We start from the raw sequence: 18,979 nt of genomic DNA on the forward strand, positions 1-18,979 counted from the left end.
GGCCGCCACGCAGGAGCTCAACCGGCGCCATGTCAAGGACTCCCCACCAAAGAAAGGCAAGGGCCCGGAAAAGCGCAAGTTTGCGGCTATTCTTGTTACTTTAATACTGCGAAAAACAATGTTGCACTTTTTTGCTGGTGATAAACGTGGAAGTGGCTAAGCTCATGCATTGGTAGGCTTACTTTCGGGCCCAGCTTTTTGGGATTTTATGACTGATTATTCAGAAACGCGTGTTATTTTAAATTTGCCATAACAACAGATCTTTGTGAATGACGAAGCCTGGATGTTAATTTAGTTGCGGTGCTTGAAGGTGAGCTTAGCTTACTTCGGAAATGACTCATTTGTTTAAAAATAATCGCCCGCATCCTAGCAAACACGGATTTTATCAAGTTTTTCTTGCTCGATGCAGCTTGTTGAGTTTACGCACGATTTGGCTCTAGCAATAGATACGCTTAAAGTAGTTGACTGTATGTTTTTGTACTGCAAAAAATGCATTTGGAGGTGTTCATTGTCAGGGTCTTGTCAGTACATTGCGGGCTATAAAGTGAATGAATCGGTTATTGCATGGATAGCTGAGTATATCTCTCTAACACAGCAGTCGGTCGCTCTCAATGGTGGTTCGTCCGGATATGTTCCCGTGACCTCAGGAATTCCCCAAGAGTCAGTCGCGTGCCCTCTTTTGTTTCTGTTATAAACAAATGTTATTACTATTGGCCTCAAATCTTTGTTCAAAATGTTCGCGAATGACTGTGTAGTTTACAGGACTATAGCGAATGAACGTGATTCCGAATACCTGCAGCATGATTCTAATTTAATAACATCCTGCCTTGTCGTTGAATGGTAAAAAGTGTGTCAACGTCACCTTTACAAGAAAACCTTCATTCCAATTGAATATGTATGCCGTAAATTACACTACTTTAAGAACGGCAGGGGAATATAAATAACGGCATTTTATTTAACGAGAGGTTAGAGGTTAAATGGGCACGTTCTCAACGCAAAAGTTACTGCTGCACGTGTTTTTGGCTTTCTGAGGTAAAATTTCACTGAACCTCCATCTACCTTAAAAGAACAACCGTATTTTACTCATGCGCGCTCAATGTTGGAGTACGCATGCCTTTTCTGAGATCCCTAGAGCAAAGAGCTCGTTGATACGCTCGAAAACATACAGAATAGGGCAGTGCGATTCCTATTAGGTAATTGGCACTGTAAAATTAGCATGAAGGAAGGTAAAAGTAAACTTGAATGGTGAGACGGGAAAGATCAGAGGCGAAACTTCTGGCTGCAATTCCTTCGTAATATCTATCATTCGAAAACTGGAAACGAAGGGGAGAAGTATATCCAAGCGCCATTCTACGTATCCCAAAGTGAGATCGCTAGCTTAAAGCAAATTTTTAACTTTCCTTCAAAGGTGACGCCTTGGGCAATTTATTTTATCTTAGATCAATAGGACAGTGCAATTATTTTCCAGGTATGATTGTACCAACTGTTTATAATGACGATTTTCACCGCGCTTTGTGGAAATAATTTGTTATTTAGGCGCAAATATGATGTTTCGTGTTATGTGTCTCCGTGCTGTAATGCATGCAAATTCGAAGCAGGTGTCAAATAAAAAATAAATAATAAATAAATAAATAAATAAACAAATAAATAAATAAATAAATAAATAAATAAATAAATAAATAAAAAAAAATAAATAAATAAACTTGCAGAGCCGCACGTTCGCCTCTGACGGGTTGAGAACCTTACGCATTCAAACTTGACCAATGAAATATTTATTGTTTTATTAGTTGCAGTATGCAAGGTTTGCTGTATGAATACTACCGTTGCATGTAAACAAATTATGAAACTCTAGTCGTACGCCTCTTCTTGCGTGAACACAGAGGGATACAGCTGCAGCCACCTGAAGCAAAGCGTCATTCGCAACGCGTCTGGAATTTTTTTACCGTAGTACGACATTAGAGGAAAATTAAGTTTTTTTCGGCTAATAAGTGGTGTGCACGTAACTCATGAAAACAACATAAAAAATATATCGAAAATGAAAGCACTTGTTCGATCTCTTCTAGGATCAGCCCTTTGAAATATCATCAGAAAAGTTGATGGAGTACAAAATTTCTTTGCAAGAAAAAATGGACAAATACTGGAGATACGTTTTGTGTGAAGAAAATTATGTTGAATGCTCCTTAGTTTTTGTGAAATACCGAAACGCTTTGTAAACGCATTCGCGGCGGTTTTATATACAACAAAACTGGTCAAACAACTGTTGATTTAGTCAGAGCATGAAAGTGTTGAGGAAGATTGTCCTTAATGAAATTGGCTAAAAGCGCCGCTTTCATCTTCATAAAATTCAACAGCCTCCCCGCCCTCCTTCCCTGTTTATTCCAGGTAAGCCGCCCCACAGAAGATATCAGGACATGGACAATACAGCTATTCCAGCTCTACAAAGAACTCAATATTTTCTGTATTCGGCAGTAAAGAGGCACAGCAATTAAAGGAACGACGATTTCTCAGCACTGTTTAATAAATTAATTTTGGTGTCAACTGACGCTGATAATTAAGCAAGGCTGCGCCGAAGGCTGGACGGCCGGAGGTTGCGCCCGGGCTCACTTTGATGTGGCTCCATTGGACCCAAAATGCACGGTTTGTGCTGCTGCACAGCGTGACTGAGTCGTCTGCTTGCGCGACATACAGTGACCGACCACAGTACAATTAACGTACTATGGCTGAACTCCAATGCTCGTAGCACGGCCGTATTTCCGGCCGCGTTAGTCCGGCTAGAGTCCGACGGCCGCATCTCGGCTGTCCTCCGCTGGCCGCACTTCCGCCATACACGGGTGGCTTTAGAAAGGCCGGAGCCCTACGGCTGGAATCTGGCTGTATGAGCGTAAGCAGGTCGACTGGCCGAAGTACACTGGCCATTGGACAGCGATGGCAGTATGGCCGTATACAGCCAAAAGGCCCACATTTGGACACGGGCCCACAATGGCTGCCGGAAAAAGGCAGGACAGAAAATCACCGGCCAAAGTACACCAACTTGATTTAGGCCGAACAGTCCTGTGCTGCCTGGGCAGTATGCCCTGCGGAAAATTATGAATCGGCTAGATATGTCAGCCAGCCAGACAATGGGAAAAATAAAGCAATTCCGTCCACCAAACAAGGTTCTCTTAACAGCTGGCGATAAAATACCACACGGGGCCAGGATCACGAGGTGCACGGTACCTGGCCGTGCTTCAAAAGATAGCCCCGTGACTGTTACTGTTCGAAGTAACGTTTCGTGATAACGGGTTATATATAACAATACGTATTTTCATCTCGTTCGCATATTGTGTGGATCCGGAGAATTGACCCAATTCCACGAGCTGCGCTGAGCCAAAGGACATTATTAGCAGTGGCGCCCAAGCCACCACTTTGCCTAATTGCAGGACGCTGCCGGCACCCGGACGGAGAAGGCAAGTCTACTGAGGCCAACGACAGTCGTTATTGCACAGTGATGGTTTTCTGAAAAGTGTTGCTAACCTAGTACTTACCGTGAATAACAACTGCTCTCCCTATCATTACCATATTTCTGTATGGGAGGCAGATATTTTTTGTCGAAAAATACAGCCATAGTTCGAAAGGCCTTCAGTACCATCTTCCCATTGTAGCAGAGATAACGCAAAATCAAAATTGGTTTCTAGCTACTACATTTCTAGCCATTTGCGTGCTTCGCCTATTTAAAATAATTTTTCCTAAATCCCCTTGCAAACAATTGTTAATTTTTATAGCGAAGGTGTATAGCAATTAGTTGATTCCAACGTTCGGTATTGGTGGGATTCGAAATTGAATTCGGTAGGTGGACGGAATTAGAGTCATCAGTCTTACCCACTCGGGTACGACCGTAAGTTAGCAATCCAAGCCTTACTTGGCTGTTGCTGTGGGGAGAGGAATCACGCCGCCTGCTTAACAGAGAGCATGTGATAGGGTACACGTTGCACCTGAGGGCGCCTGGTTTTAAGAGTGCGCGTTCTGTCCTTTCGTTCTGCTTCTTTTATTTGATTCTTCTCTGCCTTTCGAGCAATTACGATGGAGAAAAAAGGTCATTGCGGCAGCAAAAAAGAAGCAAATGCACGCAATAGCGGATTTATATCCCCGTAACAATCCTGAAGGTGGCGTACAGGTGGGCTACCTTCAAGACCTACGCGTTAGTATGAGCTTCCTTCATTTTTCAATAGTTTTGATCGTCCGGAGGTGACAACCTTTCATCAAATTATTTTAGATTACCACAGTACTTTTCGACGATTTGGAATAGAATTGACGATTAATGTAACGACGTGAGTCACTTACCAAATGAAAGAAAAACTGGCAAGGTCGTTTCTCATCACCAGGTAAATGATTCACATCAAACTCGCGATTGCGGCCGAAGATCCATTCCCGCAGTGGCTGCAAAATTCTTGAACCCATAATAATTTTCTACTGCATTGATTTTTGGAGTCAAATGAGTTTTACATCCAATTTCTGTGGCTTTCGAAAATTATTTATTTTAAACCAAACCTCGTTGATGGCATTCTACACCATTGCCTTGATTCCAGTTCATATCGCACTATATTTTTTAAAAAAATTCTAAAGTATTGGGTACTATAACGGGCAAACTCGTATCTCACTGACAAAATCATGAAAAATATTGGTAATTTCTACCTCTTATTTGGGCATTTATTTCTGTGCGCACCCAGTTCATATCCGCACGCCTCAGAGACAGTATCGAGTTCGGCGTACGTTCAGGCACACATCACGTCCTGCACTAGGACCTTTGCCCTTCCAAATATACATTATGGCCTTCCATAGGAAATTACGTCTACAGTTTGTCATCTTACCGGCGACTCTGTTCTGCGCAGTAAAGTTACGAACGGATTTGACTGTATTTCTTGCATATAACATTTTGGTGAACATCTGTGATATGAAACATAATAGTTATATATATAGTGCAATAAGATTTTCTTGTAAATATTTACCTGGACAAGACTAGTATCTTTCGACATTTAAATCGATACAGATGTATCACATCATAATTTTGGAGTGCGCGTAAGTACCCACTTGTTCTGTGCATGCCACAATATTCAAGTGAGATTTAATGCTTGCCTACCGCTTTCATACTTAGATATAAGTGGCTTCCTCGATGGCAGTATTATAAATGCAACTATATGCAACTATGTTGGCCCAAGACATAAAAACGTTTCATTTGTAGGTGGCTCCGGCTTTGTTACACTAAGAAATTTGAACGTGGACAAAACATTTCTAGAGATTATTACCTCTAAATATTCCGGTATCGCGTATATCTACCGGGAAAAATTTGTAATAGCTACTGTGAAATCTGGAATTAGTCTTCTTGTGGAACAGGGCAAAACTTTTATGAAAAATATGTACGGCGTAACCATCGTAACCATAGCCCAGTACTCAAATAACTATTGTTTTGTGCTGCCTCTTTATATTCAGATGCTTCCATCCCTATCACAACGGTCCTTTCCCAACCACAACACCAAGCCCAACCAATCTTTTCAGCCTTAACGTTCCTTAATTGCAGTCAATTTGCTGTTGATTTCACGACGTTGTGCACCAAATAAGCTTTCGCGAAACTCTCGATGGCTTTTAACTTTAACTCCCTTCATAGCTTGTATTACAGCGCTTATGGATTTATGGTTATATTGTGTCCTCTCTTTATGAATCTGGGTGGGTGTGTGGGTTTCAGTTTGTCATTGCTTTCCGCCTTGAATGAGACAATATTGTACAAGTGTTGCTTAGTGTGTTCCCTACGCAATATCTTAGTGGAAATTATCAGCGGTTTTTCTTGCGCTTGGTAAAAAGTACAAAACTTGATTATTTTTGTCATGTGTATGATTCTTTCTTGCCCAGCCTTCGAAACTTTTTATAATATGGCGGTAGCGTTGACCGACCAGCATATCAGCGCCTTATGACGGTTTCAGCAGCGATTTAGGAGAGAGTACGCTCACCCGCCCAGGCATATCTGCTGTATGAGCGTAGTCTGCTACGCTGTTTTCTTGAGGGTGGTACACCCCCTGCCCCTGCATCTGAACGACTTTGTGCCCCACGCTGTTTAGCTACCTACGGCAGTAGCGAAACGGCCTTGCAAGACAAGAAAAACAGTGTATGTGTTCCCCTGCGAAGAACACCGGAGCTGACGACGCTCACACAACAGATAGTTCCATTGCCGTACGCGTACCCTCGCCTATTTTGCCGGTGAACACCGTGATAAGCCATTGACATGCCGATCGCTCGTCGCTCCCACTATAATATTATAAATGTGGGAGGCTGTTCATTTCATCACAACATACGCCCCTAAATATCTTAGCATGCTCTGACGGTAAAGCACTCAAAAGTCACTTTCATTTTATTGATTTTTGTTCGTTATTTATCTCTTTTTATTTGTCTTATTTCTTTATTTATTACTTTTTATTTGTTTGTTTTCCTTAATTTTTTGTATTATTTGTCTAATTATTATTATTCTGTAGATGCTGTGATTTTAATACAAGATTTTTGCAAGGCGGGTTTACCTTTGTGACGAGTGTACAAATGACCCACTATAATACAGAAACACAGTCCATGGCCGGTAAAAGCAACAATCAAAGGTAGAACTACAGGAATAAGGACAATGGGCATGGCGGAACAACATCATTCGAAGGTCATTCTAATCTACAATGCTACGTATGAAAAAACCAAAATTCAAAACAAATATTTCGAGGGACAAGTGGTGTAATCATAAGAAAGGGTTGTTTTCTAATAGCATAACTTGAAAAATATTATCAAGCATAGGAAGTGTCTACGTAAACATAGCATCTACAAGCACAGTATCCTAACTCGGACATTGTTTTATCCTCGTATGCAGGGCCCCTCAGACAAAGCAAAAGCGGCATCAAGGCGTCGTTTCAACATGCATATCCTGGCACTTGCAGTCCTCTACGTATCGCCCGCTACTGGCTACGTTCTTTATCCAACAGAAGCCCCAGCTCCAGCATCTCCCGATAGCAACTGTGCGCCGAACTCATCGAAAATTGACATAGGAGCTCGTGCGACATGTACGTTTATACAAGAAGTCGATGTGGATGAAACAAGATGGCCTGCTAAGCTACCTAAAGTGAAATGCATCTGCCCAGGCAAGCTATGCACAACGAAGGGTGACTTTCGGTGCACTGAGGTGGTGACACGTTTTTCAGTTCTTTACCTACGACGAAGCACCCACGGACCGACACTGACAGAGGAAACAATCCAGCTCCCTACTTCGTGCGTGTGTGCAACCTCTATGGCTGGCACATCTCTCCCGTATCAATCGAGGTCGCACGTTATTGTTATTCCAAAAGTCACGTTTAACCCTTTACGTATACCCTTCGAGTAGGCAGAATACATATTTAAGCATCAAATGATGCCATTGTTGCTTTTCTTAAAAGAAGAGTGCTTGAAAAGAAAACCCTGTCTCCAATAAAGAAATGACAAAGAAGCTTCAATAGTGGCTCAACTGCGGGAGCTAGTGTTACCCTGTTACTTTAAGCCGTGACAAGAGTGTAAATTGGAGCACTTTACGCATCCATCTGCGCCTGGCTCATTCGGAGCTAAGTTCTTCGACGGGTTAAAAATTCTATCGCCAAAAGCGGTAACCTGGATTGATTACCGCACCCACGCCATTGAAATGTCAACACATCTAAAAAATCTGAGCCTGTTTAAATTTAACTTCGAAATAAAGCACCGTAGATGAAGCGCATCAAGAGATTGCTCATGCAGGATAAAATATTTTTATGCTGCAGACCTGGTAGTTACATCAACTTCACAAAACCTACACTACTGGTTCGTGGCTATATATAAAATTGGCCCAGCTTGCACGAGTGGTCAAGGCGAGAAAAACAGCAGAGCTGGTGGACTTTCTGTGTACGATAACTGCTGCACACAATCCTTTACGTAATGTGTTCCGTAGTGACGTCACGGCTTAACGGGCGCCAGAGATGTTCGGCGGAAACGTGCCGTTGCTAGGCAACGCGAGGTGACGTCATCGTTCCGCGAGGTTGTCTGGGGAGACGGACAGATAACGTCGGCTTAAACAGCTCCACTGTTGAAATATATATACATAAACACACCAGCTAGTACAAGCAAGAGCCTGTCACATCAGGAAGCGTGGAACCAATGCAAAAAAAGCCTTTAAAATTTCCGCGAACTGTGATCAGGATTGATGATTGCTAGTGGTATCCTTTTTTGTAGCGGTGTGAGGACGTGTCATCTTACAAAACAAAACATGTATACAATAATACCTTGTTAACTCGAACTCGCATATCTAAAAAAACCTGCTAAGTCGAAATTTTCCCCAGCACCAAATCATTTCCTATACGTCCGATGTATTTGTGGCATTTTACTTCGAAGTATTTTTAGGCCAAACTGCGGGTATCTCGGTACCTTGACTGAGAGTGGAACGAAATTTTGCCGCCGCGGAACGTTTCACAAGATTCGCGCGAAGCTGCCGCGCCGAAGTCCCTCGATTTTTTTCTCGTTTAGCCACGCCTACCACAAAACCGGTGTTTTCCTAGAACGTGACGTCTGAGCAAGAGGCTTCGTCAAGCAACCCTGTGGCACGTCATGCGACACCAGAGGTACAGTGTACTAGAACATAGAGGTGTGTCGTGCGGAAAAACCGAACTGATAGCGCGGGTGCCTTTGTGATGAAGGAGATTGTATGGAGCGCAGGCGTCAAGCAGCTGGAGGACTCCGTACTAGGACCGATTGCGATTGCAAAGCAGACCACCATCACGCAATCGTTTTCTGCTAAGTAAAATTGTAGCGCGAAATAACCGAGATGGTTAACATCTCTTCTGTGTTTTTTTTTCATTTCCAACCTTTATCAAGCGCAAGATTGGGAGCTGCTTTTGAAGATCTGGTAAGTAGCATCGCCTTTTTTGTAAACAACTCGATATTTCATACAATTCGCGCAACTTTGCTTATCTCAAAAATTCGCTTACGTCGAAATATTTCCCTGTTTTTACTACTTTGAGTTAACGAGGTATTACTCTATGTGTTTTATACTCTTGGTTTGATACTACCGCCGCTCTTAAAGCAGGCCCAAAAAACCTGTTTGTAAAGAAATATTTTTCTGTTACAGGTGGCAACTGCCTCAGGCAATATACTTCTCTCTGCTGTTCGTCCACTAGCATTCTAATATTGTTTTCGTCGTTTTTAGTTTTATATTTCCCCCAAATTTGAAAGCTTTCAGCAGCCGCTAGGAAACGGCTTCAGGAACAGGGGCCTGTTGCGCGGACCTCTTGAGCTCCCCCATTGACGCGCAGACACACGTGAACTGTTTTTTGCGGTAATGTTATGACCGCCAGGCGCAAGTCTGTCTGGACTACGCCGGGCGCTAGTGTACTCGGTAAAGAGCTGGAGTAACTATAACACAGGTACCCGCCTCCGTTAGTGAAAAGCACGCTAGATGCTATGCTAAAACTTCTATGATTACAGAGCACACGGATGCAATGACGGAGGTCGAGTATAAAAACCTATGCAACCAACTGCCGCATCAACCGCAGCTCTCACACCCAAATTCTTCGGTTGGGTGACAGTGGCGCTCGAGCCGATGTAATGGACACGCAACTACGCCTATCACGGCATATCACATTTTGAATGCGTATACATTCTGACCGGTTAATTGGCGTATTAATAGGAGAGACATCTAGACATGGGGAAAAATCAGATGTATGCACTTAAAGAGAGCAAGGCAATGGCATGAGGAATAGGTATAAAATAGTTATTATAGCCAAGGAGTTCCGTAGAGATCTGTACAGTAACCGCGGCATCGAGGATAATACCGAACGAAAAAGTAGTTCAGAGGGGATAGACATCCAGAAGGCTTTTAAAGAAATGCAAGGTGGCAAAACACTCGGTGAGAATCAGATCACCGCAGTCCTCTTAAAGGATAGCGGTCAAATTGTAGCAGAAAAACTGGCCAACCGGCTTACCCAATGCCTAATTACCGCGAGTGTACCGGAATCTTGTAAGAGCGCGAACATAATCCTAATCCATAAGAAAGGTGACATGAAAGGTTTGAAAAATGACAGGCCCATCAGCATACTGTCAGTCGTCTACAAGGCACCTAACAAGGTAATCGCTAACAGCATTTCTGCAATGTTAGAGTTCAGTCAATCTAATGAACCAGCACCTTTTCGTAAAGCCTATTCAAGAATGGACCATATTCACACGACCAATCAGGTGAAGGATAAATGCCCGCAGTAAACTGAACCCCTATATATAGCCTTCATTTATTATGCGAAAGCATTTGACTCAGTCGAAGCCTCAGCAGTCATTCACGCATTACGGAATGAGGGCGTAGACGAACATTACGTCAGAATACTAGAGGCTATCTGCAATGTGTCCACAGCTACCATTGTCCTCCATAAGGAGAGCAGTCAAATACCGAAAAGGAAGAACGTCAGACAAGGAGACACAGTCTCTCCAGTGATATTCACAGCATGTTTTCAACAGGTATACAGAACATTGGATTGAGAACAGGTGGGAGTAAGTGTTAATGGAGAATACACCGTTAACCTCTGATTTCCCGTTGACGTTGCCTTGCTAAGTAGCTCGGGGGACAAATTGTAAAGCATGCTTACCGCACTGGACAAGCAGAGTAGAACTGTGGGCCTGAAAATTTATACGGAGAAAACTAAAGTAATGCTCAATCACCTAGGCATAGCACAGCGGTTTGCGATTGCTTAGCGAAGCAGTGGAAGTGGTAAACGAATATCTCTAGTTAGGCCAAGTTGTGACCCTGGATCCCAACTATGAGGCAGAGATAATTACAAGGATAAGAACTGGTTGTAGTGCATTCGGTAGGCGTTCTCATATAATGAATGGCAGCCTATCGTTGTCCCTGAAGAAGAAAGTGTAGGACCCCTGCATACTACCGCTACTCACATACAGGGCAGAAACTTGGAGGCTCACTAAGAGGGTTCAAATTAAATTGACTACGACTCAGCCAACAATGAAACAGAAGATGATACGTGTAACATTAAGGGAGGAGAATAGAGGAGAGAAGGTCAGGGAACAAACGCGTGTAAAGCATATATTACTAAAACAAAGGAAGAAATGGGCATGGGTAGGACATGTAATGCGAAGGCTAGATAACCGTTGGTCATTAAAGGGGCCCTCAAAGGCGTTTTGAGCACACTAAATGAAGTAGCACAATCGTTAGATTGGGTCGTCAAGGTCATCTGGGCCAAGTATTACTCTTTTACGCGCAGCGGAAATCTCACACTTTTGTTGCAAAGTTTGTCGCTTTTTCATCGCCCTTTCCTTCGTGTTTTTGGACGCCGCCATCTTCACATGTCTACATCATCGATTCCCAGATGTTCGTCATGAGCTAGACATCCTGCTATTGGGCGGCTATTTCACGCACTTCCGGCAAAGAGATGAGTCGTCTGCTCAGCGTCGGCTCGCTGGCTGATCTGCCAGCGGAGTGTCGGAGTGCTTGGACATTTTACGACAAACTAAACAAGTGTAAACAAATGCTTAACCGTTCGTATTGAATGCAACACGGCCATTACACGACATGGATATTCTCTTACCTGAGTACGTTCCGTAAAGAAAGCGTTGAAGCCCCGTGGCGCTTCTTTCGTGCAATCGCAGAGAACGCCCTGAGCCGAATGCCCGGGTTTGACGGATACATTTTATTCCACTTCAAAACAATCCAGAGATGCGTTTCGAACCAACACAACGTCACAACATGCGTTGCAAGTCTCAAACGCGATTCACAGACGATAGGTTGCCTCCTCCTGCCCGTCGTAAATTCGGCACTCACCTCGCGCGCGGTTTGCGGGGACGAACAGCAAGTCACTTAACTCTGGCGCGCAAGCCGAGATGGCTTTTAGCCACGCACACTGCTCATACCCCATGCGAGGCTGAGTCGTACGTCGCTCGAGAAAGATAATCCAGACCATGGGAAGCACTATCCACCCGTAGAAGCACAACGTCGAATTTCATCGCAAAACAAAGGCGTCCACAACACACACACCAACGCCTCCTGTAATGCCAAACGCATCTCAGACTTCCCAATGGGAGTGAGTGATACGCCTGCAGTGCCCACATGTCGCGAGGTGGGGCCCCTAGCTTAACCGGGATCACGCAACCGTAACTGACTTATGGGGAGGTTTGTGCCTTGTTGCCAAGGCAACCGATGTTTGAGATTGTCAAAAAAATGGCGTTCGCTCCAGCACTAGAGAGCTCAGAGCCGCGCTTGAGCATGTTTTGCCAACGTTGCCGCTCTCCACCACGAATCGCCCCAAGCTTAAAGGGACACTGAAGTGAATTTGTCAAGCTCCGTTTTTGCTTGGACTGCGTAGACTGGCTTAAATTAGCACACTTTTCATCGTTTATCCGGTTGACAAATCGGTAATTATTTTACAAAGCGCGAAAGAAGAAAAACTACCATGCGCGGTTTGCGGCGGCCGCACCAACTAAAGCTGTGACGTTAGGAGGAGCGGGCACCATGATTGGACGATGCCCAAGGTGAGCAACCAAACAAGTTTCGGTTTCGGTTTCGGTTTCGGTTCTGTAAAACACAACTGGTGGCGTTGTTCGATGGGCATTCTCAATAACTCAGTAATCATCGTACCGCGCTTATGCCATGTTGTCAGCTGTGAAAATGCATAAAGATAAGCCTCCCAGGACGGCTTGGAATCGTAGCATTCACTAGCCGAGGCCTACGCAGTGCATGGACGCCCTCCGCGTACCCGCAGACGCCCAAATGTCATGCGCTTTTCCCCCATATTTGGAGCTTGCCTCACTCATGCCTGTACCGTAAAAAGCATGTTCGCACCAGGCCAAGGGTCTGTTCATTCTGGCCTGTGCCCACTGCCCGCAAGCAGTCGGTGCTTATGGCAACAGCACACCAACGAGAACTCGCTAGCGCGCCAGTGCCAGCCTGCGCGCGTTCTGTGAACCAGTTCGTGGAGCAATGAACGTTGCGGCCCAAAAAAAAGGTGAACTCAATGTAGAAAACATCGGCAGAAAACGAAAAAGTTAACTTAGAAAAAAAAAAGCACGTTCCCGCGGGGACTCTAACTCGTGACTTGGAAAACACTTGCGACAACACACCTAGCGCCCCAGACTACTAGGCCACGAGGCCGGCACAGCGGACCTTGGTAATATAAGGTATATATTGTGCAACACATTTAGTCTTTTATTTAGTTTTGGCATTGCAAGCAGCTTAGGTGACTATTTGTTGTATTGCGCTCGTGCAGTAAGCGTACCCCGAGTTTCCACAATAGCTCACGTCTAGCAATTGCATTTCGTAGACGGAAAAGCCACGGGGCGGCCTCTTTAGCATCCACCGTGGTCCCGCGTAATTCGCAACAACAGCGCCAAATCCTCCCCTAGTAGTACGTGGCGTCTGAAAAACGTTGTACTTATCGTCGTGGCAACGAGTGGCGAGGGGAGAAAGGAGGTTGGTGACGTAGCGGACGCTGCTGACGTCATTTTTCCCGTGGCAGCCAGGCCGGGCTGCCGCGCGCCGGCCCTTGAAACCGACGCTGGCCCAACTTCCGCGCCTGCCGCCGGTTGCTGCCTCGTGGGCCGCTCGGCAATGACACTAGGCGCGAAAGTTGGACGAGCGGCGGCGATGTCTCCAAATGGCCGCTGCCCGTCGTTTGTTATGTGTGAAGTAACGTGTTTAATAATTGAACGAAGAAAACATGTAGGTTATAGTATGTTTTCTGGTGTCGAATTGTTGTCTTTGTGGCGATATTAATTGGAGTGTTACACAAGCATTCTTTTTGCTTTGCGTTTATTCAAAATTCATATGAGGACGTCTTTGATTCGAAGTCATGAAAACACATGTACTACAATCATATATTTCACATGCATTTTTTGTACACAGTATAAGACTAAGCAAAAATATCACTAATGCAAATTTAGGGATACAATATTGTACAATAGGAAAAAAAACGTGCTAGATACACATTTACAATAACACGGTTAGGCGGGCTAGTTGGTATTCTGAATTCATGGCTCTAACTTCTGCGTAACTTTAGGCGGAGACAGATACAGGTCTTCGTGTACCTTTTTGTATCTGCCTCCGTCTAAAGTTGCGCAAAAGTTACAGCCATGAATACACATTTAGGTACACAATACTTGATTACGAAAGAAGAACTCCGAAAGTTCTAATCCGTACAGAGATTTTTTTTTTTCGCGCACACCTCGGCGGCAGAAGAAAAGAACTTGAAAGTTCCACTCAGTGTATACTTATTTCTTGGGCTCACCTCGAGAAAGGAATGTTCCTTAAACATTAAAAAAATCGTTTCAGTTCAGAGACACAATAATTGGGAACCTATATATTAAACGAAAGCACGCACACGTATGCTTTAAGCCCTGCCTTTCGGGTGAGTTAACGCAAACTCTGAAAGAAAGCGTTGAACAGCCCTTTAACCTGCATACACTTCGGAGAAATCATGTTCACGCCAACAAAATGCAGCCATAGAAAACTGTTGCAACACAATGACCGCACTGTAGACACTCATTGCTGGATTATATCTACGCACAAAAACAATGCGCAACCATGTGCACGTCGTAGAACACAGAACACAAATCGAACGCACCCATCTTTTCTTTTAATGGCGCGCGAATGAACAGTCTGCGTACCGCGGGTGGGAGGAACGGCGGGGGGGGGGGGGGGGGGGGGAGAAGACACCCAGAAATAAAAGCTTTCCTATATTGTAAGCCGCAGATATCGGCCAGGTTGTTACAAGCTACCCTGTAGCTCGGGCAGCGCCTCTTATCTCATCCTGTCCGATACAGCATGACCATTCTAACTTCAGAACTATGGGGAACACCAAACCGACCAAACCCACTCGCGATAAGATGACAAGGCGCGGGCGCGCAGTTTATATTGAACAGCAAAGCCGGCAATGCTACTTCATTTTATTTATTTGTTTTTTAATGAGCGAAACGCTTGCAATGGCGGCTGCGGACAACGCATGTATTTCGGTTCGGCATTCCCCTGCTTTATGTGAAAATCGACTTCCATTGAACACCGCGGTGTTACACCAGATTTTTCGGAGCTTGAAGCAACGCTTGGCAGTAGTTTCGCCGCAAATATACGTTTTGGAGCAAGACGGCAGAGGAAAAAATGCTTAGGGCGCAGCCCCTCCATGCCACCAATCGCTGTGGTAGTAGGTACGCCGTGAAAGGCAAGAAGCGCGTACAGTTGAGCTTGCCTTCTTTGTGAGCAGGTGCGTCGTGATGGCATTGGATGGATTGAGGAGAGTCACTGGAGGAAACGTCCAATGAAGTCGCAAACCGTCCTCGACTTGGGGCCCAAACCTAGACTCATACTTGCTGCACGACACAACAAAAAATACCTTGATAAGTATACTGAATCGACATTCCAGCAGTTACTAAGGCAATCAAAAGACGGCAATGCCACCACAAATTAGTCTGGCGAGCACGAGTGTGCGTGCCAAAGACGCGTTTACTTCTACCAAAACTCCACTCCAAGACGAGTGACATGTCTCATTAACTTCACGTTACATGCGCGAATTAATTTGAAAACAGAAGAGTGCAATCGGTCGGCTTTTAAGGAATTCACTATAACTTGTACAAAGCTAATTTGCTTACCTGTCGTCTTTGGAGAAGGCGAGAAACTTGGCCGAACTTTACCGCCCTGTGTTGCTGCACCACAGAGCTGCGCAGGAGTGGTAACGCTCCTTCCTCCGCTACCCCATATTTAGAATACATTCGAATGTATTTCATAATTCAGCGAAACTTTCAGCCCGTGGAGGCGTTTAGCCAACGCGCGCAACCCTTCGCACGCCGGCTCGCTCGCGCACGCACCGAACTGGCCCGCCGTGCGCGCCGAGAGAAAGAAAAAAAAAATATTGGCGCCGGTGAGCTGTTGCGCATGCGTGAGGAGGCAAGGAAGCGTTGACTGTGTGGAAAGAAAGAAACGCCGAGGGAAAGGGAAGGGTCACGCCGCAGCACCGTGCCGCTAGGATCGCCACAATTTCGGAAACCGAAACTAGCCAAAGTCGCCGACCAGTGGAAAAGCGTTCGCAGATGCGTAGTCGTGCTGCTGACCGCTGTGCTTGTTCGCCCAGCGCAAAAAAGTGCTTCCCGCACCCTAGTTTTGCGCTGTACGGCAAAAATATCAGTTGATTTTATTTCCTTAGTACCTATATTAACTTCGCTGACTCTTCTCCCGCCTTCAAGAGGCCTTATATTTTCCTACTGGCGTACCAGTCGCGAAGCGTCGCATGTGCGCTTGTGCAGTGGTTGTGTGAAGCGACCTTGACTTGGAGCTAGATACAGTGTACAAACTAACCAAGTAAAGAAAGGCACATTCTTCCATTCATAAACGTGTCCTGGCTTCGTTTCAACTGAGCGAACGAATTGCGACGACCCGTCGGCGGCCGGCGGATGAAACGCTGGGCCGACTGACTCTGTCTGAAGGCCGGGGAGCCGTGCAGTAGCGCAGCCAATTGCGAGCTCGGCACCTCCTGACGTCACACGAAAACGCCACAGAAAATGGGCGAGCGTAAAGAGAGGAGGACAGCATTTTCGAATTAATTTTTCTACTAAATAAAATCGCGTAAACGCGCCCAGAGTGGTCGAAACATGGCCTGGGGACTCCGGGCTACAATTTGCGCTAGTAATCCCGCAATGTTTACATATCACTTCAGTGTCCCTTGCACTGGTCACATGATTGAAGCGTTTTGTGCACGGGTTCTTTATTGGTTTGAAAGGACTTCTTCACATGCCGCCAGCAGGAATTACCACCACCGGAAAATAAGATCCGGCACCAGCGGGGCCACATCTGATACGGCGCTTTATGGATAAACAGTGAGCGGTGCATGAACGGGACCGAGCGCACGATCCATCCCGAGCGGCTGCCAGTTCGCCGCCGATTAAAAGTCACGGGCTGCCCTGCAGCAACGCACACCGCGAAAGGGCAAGGCCATGCCGCCGCACAAATGCGGCCAGATTTTCCGTTCGCTTTTCCAGTCTTGAGCGGAGTGCGGGATTCATGGGGTCAACAAAGCTTGCCTGTAGCAGACGGCAGTATGCGGAGAGCCATAGCGGAAGTACGTCACCGCTGAAGCGCGCAGCATCACGGGAGGGAAGGCTCGCGCGCCGTCAACAGCGAAAGGAGGGGGAAACGCGGCGCGGCGATAATGCGGGGTTTTTGATTTACAATTTCTCAGCTAATACTCTTCGCTGCAACAAAATTCTTGCGGGAGGAGATTGCTAATACATTGTCCTATTTGGTTACATGTACATCCATGCATCGGCGCAAGGTATTTCAGGACCCCTTTAAGGGTAATAGAGTGGATCCCTATAGAAGGCAAGCCTGGTAGGGAGCGGCAGTAGCTTAGAAGGGCAGATGAGATCAAGTATGCGGGAATGAATTCGTCCAGTAACCACAATACCGGGATAATTGAAGATGTATGGGAGAGGCCTTTGACCTTCAGTGGCTGTATAATGGCTGATGCTGATGATGATGATGACGTTAAGGCTGCGATATATACTCTACAAACACACTTTGGTAGGCGCAGCGCCACCTCAGAGACTATCCACGTTCATACTAAAAAAAGAAGCGCTTTGTATCCTGTTTTCATTTAAACCACGACAGGCTTTGTATATAGCAATGTTCCCATAGCGGCCCAGGAAAATGGGAGTTAGCATGCCTAAACATTTCGCCGTGGAGTTGGAGCACCGTCGCATGGTGGTAAATTTATTCTCCAGCTTTGCCAGCTTGGCCTAGCTCTCAGTGGGCTCTCATACTGCTCCCATCAAAGGAAGACCTCGTGCCGCCACATTTTGTGCACTCAGTCTCAGTAGAACAGTCTCAGAAAGAAGCCTCTAAACATACGAAGGAGTGACGCGGACCAATGAGAGGCGCCACAAGCAACGACTTGGTGAGATCAGGCTGGCTAGGGAGGAGAACGCCGGGAGCAGTGGAAAGAGCAGGAACGAGGAAGGCGACGGGCCTGTAGAAGACTCTAAGGTCGTCGGGATTTGGGGACGCGAGCTTCAGAGGGGCACCCCCGGCGCCTTGGCATCCTGGAGCCGAAGTGCGACTCCTGACTCGTGAAGTCTCACAACGTTCACGTACTCCACCCGTGGGATGACCCGCAGCATCCAGCCCACCTGCGACGGGCAGTGGCCGGTTTCCTCCTGCCCACTGCGACAGGGCGCCCGATCGTGAGGGGTGCCGAGGAGGCCGTTCTCTAAGAGGAAAAGGGTGCGTATTCCTCGTCGAAGTTGGAGCACGTGCGAGGATGTCATTGTAGTCCCGCGACAACTCGCCTCGCATTTTCCCCTGAAACCACAATGCCCGGCAGTCATGGCTGAATCACCTTTCAATGCGTTTTTTTTGGTTTGATATGCCTTACGGTTAAGTATCTCATAGGTTGTTTAGCGTTAAGTTGTAATTGGCTACCATGCGTGTGTTTGTTGAAGAATATATATTTTGATCATGTTCTTTGCAAACTCCCTCGTCTGGTTATTGGCAGTGAGGCAAGTCCCAGTTGCCACTGGATAGCTTAGAAACTGCGGTGTTGTCACTAACACATTTAGACTATATTGCCTTTCTTTTATGCCCATTTCTAAAGCGAATCCTTTGTGAATCAGTGATAGAATCGATGTCCTTGAAAAAACGCACTCCAGGAAAGCCACCATTTCACGAACTGCAGTAAAGCCAGCTTTACGCAATGGGTTTCACAACTTTCTTTGGCTCACTCATGGCGCTTACGACCTCGCAAAACACAGTGCAGGAAAGCCAACTTTAGACAATAGGCGTCATAAAGGGTACACAACCATACACCACAACACATAACAATGAACTGTCTTTGCACACCTACCACAGCTTTCGTAATAGGCAGAATATAGTTTGGAAGTGCACAGGATTGGCGATGACGATTACTTAGGCGTTAAAAAAGGTTGCATCGGAGAAAGCTTTGCGTTTTAA

The 18,979-nt window shown here is 45.7% G+C and overlaps 1 long non-coding RNA gene across 1 annotated transcript; it reads left to right on the forward strand.

The window, feature by feature from the left end:
- The first annotated feature begins 3,267 nt into the window (after positions 1-3,267).
- Positions 3,268-7,490, forward strand: LOC144157775 (uncharacterized). Its single transcript, XR_013319856.1, has 2 exons — positions 3,268-3,446; positions 6,875-7,490. It is a non-coding gene; the product is annotated as an uncharacterized LOC144157775 (long non-coding RNA).
- Positions 7,491-18,979: the final 11,489 nt, after the last annotated feature.

This window comes from Haemaphysalis longicornis, unplaced genomic scaffold (assembly GCF_048455015.1).
Source record: "Haemaphysalis longicornis isolate Haplotype H1 unplaced genomic scaffold, Haemaphysalis longicornis Haplotype H1 scaffold_10, whole genome shotgun sequence".
NCBI lineage: Eukaryota > Metazoa > Arthropoda > Arachnida > Ixodida > Ixodidae > Haemaphysalis > Haemaphysalis longicornis.